Below are 5,923 nucleotides of genomic sequence, written 5' to 3' on the forward strand. Positions count from 1 at the left end.
CTCTTTTCAATTGTAGGGGAGCTAGCTTATCTAAAACCAAGTTCATAGAGTGGAAGTACTGATTAGTTAGGTCATGTACGTCATTTAATCCATCCCGTGGGGGCAAGAAGATAGGACTAGTGGTTGCGAGTGAGGCAGGGTCGAGGTTTTTAAGGTTCCTCTTCCAAATTTTCGTTCTTGTGGGCTGGACAGATAGTAGTTTGACAGCTTCATTGATATGAAAAGTGATGATGTGATGGTAAGACCAGTCACAAGGGAGGATCGATTCTTGCTGGGTAACATCAGCTTTGGAAATTAGTAGATCGGGATTGAGTCTTTTTCATGGGTAGGGCTGTTACAGATTTGGGTCAGGTTATGGTCGGATAGGGAGGCTTTGAGGCTATTGACCTCAGGGTCGTTCATGTCATTCCAGTGGAGGTTAAAGTCTCCCAGGAATTTCTGAATGTTCTGTTGTCTGACATTTGTTGCTATGATATCCATTAGGTGTTCAATGAAGGTACGGTTGGTTTCTGGTGGATGGTAGAATGAAATACATTCTGGGACAATTTGTCTCCTGTCCATCTTCCTATGGAGGTTTGGGAGAAGTTGGACTGGCATATGCTGGTCACTAGTTAAAGTGGCCACCTTGCACCAGTCCAATTCAACTCTTATGGTAGCTAGGTTTAAGGCAACCTTTATAAATGGAAATCCTGTGGTCCAATGGACAAGTTCGTAGAGTGTTGTGAAGGGATTGCACTCGAAAATGGTGCACGGTACCCAGATATTGCTGTTCCTCGTCACTCGTGGGGTCCACTCACCTCAGCTCTGCTGGGGACTCACGGTGGCCATCGAGAAGTCAGGAAATCTACTTCTGGGGCTGCAGGGACTTCGGACTCCAGCGGGAGCGGGAAAGTTTGCGACCATTGATTCAAAGTTTTTGGTGCCTGCCAAGCAGGGGAGTCACTCCTTGACTCCAAGGGAGATTATTCAGTCTACCAATGGTAGTGGAATGTCGAAGGTCCAGGATTCTTCTTCAGAGCGTGTAGAAGTGTGGCTCAATGGTTAGAGCGGCAGACCCTGATGCAGAGGTCTGGCCCGGACCAGGGTTCAATTCCCGCCTCGGCGGGTCTTGGGCTCAATTTCCCCGGACCCGATAATTCTCACCTCGGTGCCTATTCTAATCATGGGTCCCACTCTGCAACTCTGGGCAATAGCTTGCTTAATCTCCACAACGGCCCCAACAGCGCTAGGATGCCTGGCTTCACCTTGGGGGTGCCCAGGAGGGGCCCTTCACAGGGAAACGCCAGGAAGGGTTCCACAGCGGTATGTGCACAGCACCTGAGAGCCCCTTTCGGGGGTGTACGGAGCGCTATATAAATGCACTACATTTACATTTACATTTAGAGCGTCGTCCAGGGATATCTAGTTTGCAATGGCAAGTGTTCCCTATCTTATACTAAAAGAAAGGAAGGGACTAGCTTTATGACCAATCCTATGGGAGGGTCAGGGGAGTGGGTGGTTACACCCACTTCCCTTTGTCCAGTTTCGTGCCTGAGCAGGGGCAGGTAGCCCCTGAACCGGTTTGGTTTGAGCTGGCATATGCACAGAGGAGCCTACTGCTCCCCCAGTGCAGGACTTCAAAGCACTCTAGGAGTGCACCCACCCAGCCCCAATACACTAAATCCTGTCTGGAAGGTGGTTACACCTCCCTGTGACAGGATGCCTATTGTTGGGTCTCCTCCACTGCGAGTTTCGGTCAGCAGCAGGAGGGCAGCCCAGTGTCTGTGCTGGTGGCATCCATTTTGTGATGCCAGGGCTCTTTCAGGAATCTACCGCATTTCCACAGTGGGTACATGTCTACCCCTCTTGAAGGGTGGGATCATACTCCCACACCAGTTACTGGTGTGGGGGTATGATTCCAAAGCATTTGACACCAAACACAACATGTTTTGATGCAGCCATCCCAGAGTTAGCATTTACCGCGAGGTTATAATGCACTTAAGAGTATATGGTTTAACCGCATCCACAAACAGCCACCGAGAATAGACTCTGAGAGTTGCAAAGGGGCCCTGCTCAGGCAGAGGCACCCCCTCACATGTAAACCAAGCACCCTGCCCTCAGGATTGTTAGGGCCTGCCTTAGGGGTGACTGATAGGTTTATATGTGTGTGTAAGGTGAGATATAGGGAACCTATATCTCAGTGAGGAGTGCTAACACTACCTCACCCAGGCTGCAGTAGCAGGACTGTGGTGTCAGATTTAGTCTGCTTCCCAGGGGTGACATAATACATGCTTCAGCCCCTGGTAGGCCTGTGAAGTACCTATGCCCTTGGTACCTAAGGTAACATATACTAGGGGCTAAAAAAGGTACCACAGTATCCAATCACCAGTGCATCTAATATGCACACCAGTCGTTTAAGGGAGTAAGCAGATAGGCTGTGGTCCTGGATAGCAGTATCCCAGCCAGACTAGTCAAAAACCATTCAAACACCAGGTAAAAAAGTGGGGGCAACCATGCAGTCAGATTCCAACTTCCTACAAGGTTCCTTCCTCTCTTTATCCTAAAACGGGATTTGACGTTGGGAGATCTTGTCCTAGTCCCTGAGGGTCTTCTCATAGTCTGCCTTCCTGGCATTTAGGCCCATCTCCAGGTAGCCAGACCCAAATCTATGGTCCCTGAGACTTAAGTTGCAAAAATTGGAATAGAATATAATTTTGAAAAAAGAAAAGTCAAAATTTACCAAAGTCATGATGCCAATAGGGTAAAGGTTGCCAAGGGTAATGCTACCAACCGTTACAGCAGTTCCTATGTGCTCTTCTGCAAACAATAACAAAAGGTCCCTCACTCACTAAATCCAAGATGGAGTACCCTATTCCCTTTGTACAGAGCCTAGGTGCACATCTTGGGGTATGACAACTGTAATGATGAGTCCCTCCTCTGCTTTCACTCCAAACCAGTTCTGGCGGTAGCTTTTTCCCCAATGGGAAAAGTGACAGAAACGTTGGTTACTGTCTGAATGGGCACAGAAGAAAAATAGCCTATTTAGATGCCATGTGATATCTGCTTATGGCAGGGGAGGGCACCTTAAAATAAATTAAGTTCTTAGGTACACTCCAACTAATCCTCCTGCCAGAAAAACAAAAATACCTACACACAGCCATGCCATTGTCTCTGCTCTGGGAGCCGTTTTCACACCTTATCAGTGCAAGTGACCAACTGGGTGACAATTGGAGCGATAATGCAAATTAACTTCCAAGAGCTTTAGGAAGCAAAAAGGCAACTTTTTGTAAGTCTGTTTCCTTAAAATGCCTTATAAATAGAATGCCACCATTAAGTTGGGCTTTAAATCAATATTTAAACATACTCTTAGCATAATGTTTTCAGCTGGTTCCTAGCCTCAGATAAAAGAATAGTGCTTCCCAGTGCTTCTCTAAGGGCTAGTAGTCCTTCCTACAACGTAAATGACCTTTTGATGTTAGTTACTGTAACTTTGAATTTCCACATGTCCTCCTTTTAAATATCAAGTTCTCTGCCTTGTGGGCTACAAGTGGGCTTAATAATTTTTATAAGGGAGTTTTTTTATCTGACAAAAGGGTCATTTTGATATGTCAGGCTTCAGTTTTAAAACTGCAACAGCCAGGCAACAGTGGTAGACCTGGAGTCATTTTGTCTTGTCACACTAGTAGATGGCACAGTAGTGCTATAGTAAGTAGGTGACTTTCAGCTTTCCTTGGCATGGGTGTATTTTGGTACTTGATATACTACTTGGTGTATTAGAAAGTTGAATATGACAATTAAGAGTAAGCCAGTTGTATATGTTTTAGGACTCAGAGCAAATGCACTGGGCCTGGTTAACAGTGTGCCAGTCAACACTCCAGCAGCATCAGTCCACAAAGAATAGGGGTGAACACACTAATAGAATCATTTTCTCACATGCATCTCTGGGTATTCATCATTTCTGATGGACCCTTCAAGAAGAGCTTCCTTTTTTAGGGGAGTGTGGGGGTAGGTAATACTAGAAGCATTGAATGCAAGTGCCATGTTCATACTTGAGTCATATCTACTTGCATTTTAATGATCCTGAATGTACCTTGCATTATGTGTATGAAGCTGACTTTGCTCTGTGTGTTCCAGTTCTTATATCCATTGTTCCTATCTTGCTTAAGTTATTATTACTCTACACAGACTCCCTCTCTGCATGTGGCATGTTGTCTCATTGACCAGAGCGGTTTTTGTAGCAATGTAAACTCTAATGAACGGGTACATATAGCAAGACATCATCACTATTCTGAGGCAAAATCAGTTCCCTGATGCATTGACAACGAGAACTTGGATGTTAACTAACTAGATAAATAATGTTAAGAAGGAGGAACTAAGGGTGAATACACACCCATGACAGTAGGGATGGGGTTCAAAGTCAGATAATGAGGAATGTCCTCCCATTAACCTACATCCCAAAAACTGAACTAATGGAGCAAGGGTTCCTAGGGAGTTTTAATTGTGATGGGGAAATGGACAAATATGTCACCCTACACTGCAAGGCATCCAAATCTGCAGTGCTGCATTGCATGTGCGAGAGAGAGGAGGGAGGATAGTGCCACATCCACTAAGATGTGGCATTGTCCTGCTCTCTTCCCAGTGCTGGCACAATATCAGGCAGCCTAACATCCCTCCATCACTTTAGCACCATTGTGCAAAGGTGTCTGCATTATTTCCAGCACAACTTTTGTACTGAAAGGATGCTCTTCCATTACAAAACACTATGCTTAGTCTAACATGAAAACATTTCCCACATGTGTAAATGTGTGTTCTACATTGCAGCACACATGCCAAGTGGGAAACTTTATGAAAAATAAAATCATTTTTCTTTTTAAAAACAGCAGTACAGATGTGTTATTTTTTGTCCCAGAGCCTTTCTTGCTATTGTTAGTAGATAGGGTTTTGCAGCAAACACCATGTGTCATTGCATGGGAATGCATGTACCACTTTTGGAATGCCCCGTTGACACAGAGTAAAATATATGTTACTTTGTCGTGTTCTCTGCATCTGGGAACTGAATGAGTGGAACCTTTAGGCCAATGGCTTACAGAAGACTGGTGATCAATGTAATCGTCATCCACAGTCTCTCGGTAGATACTCAATGATTTTTTCATCACATATGTAATTCTGCCGGCACCATATATGAAGTGTCAGATGAGTGTGAATGAAGAGAGCAGCACATAACATTAAAAAATATGTCATGAATCTAATGCATTCTTACAGTTGACTAAGTTGCATTTAAAGAGCACACTAAGTATTTCATATTTATATTTAGTTTAATTAGAATTTTGTAACTCTAAGTGAGAAACCAAACTATGTGCAATCATTCATCTACCTAGATATGTCAGGTAATGAGGGAGGTTGCCAGTTATCTTTTACATTTCAGGAACATTGTTGTATGTTGATATTATGTGCTTGTTCATAAACATGGTGATGTAGATGTTCCATAGGAATTTTGATTAACAATAGCTATGTGGATCCGCAAATATGTTGTTCCATAGGTATTCTGATCCATAGGTGAGAAACTGAGAGATATACTGTGAGTTACCTACTGTCGAGGGGTCACTTGTGATATAATTCTGCACAATATTACAGCATTTTGGGGTAGTTCTGCATGATTACACTACATGGAATTATGTGAGTGATGCCCACCCCCTACTTTTGAGTCACAGTATAACTAGCAGTTTGACTTATTGTTACGGATGACTGATACTTAAGTGTGGATGGTGATATTGTAACCTTGTTTTACTATTTTAGTGAGTTTAGTTATCTTAGAATGTGTTTAACATTAAGTCCTTGGTGCCTTAAAATGAGCAAGTGCTCATTGAATAAACGAATAATTATGTGGCTACAAATGTGCAAATAGGAAAACCTACCTACCAAAGAAATGGAACTGAAAACAATA

This window comes from Triturus cristatus, chromosome 2_1, assembly GCF_964204655.1.
Source record: "Triturus cristatus chromosome 2_1, aTriCri1.1, whole genome shotgun sequence".
In the NCBI taxonomy this organism is placed as follows: domain Eukaryota; kingdom Metazoa; phylum Chordata; class Amphibia; order Caudata; family Salamandridae; genus Triturus; species Triturus cristatus.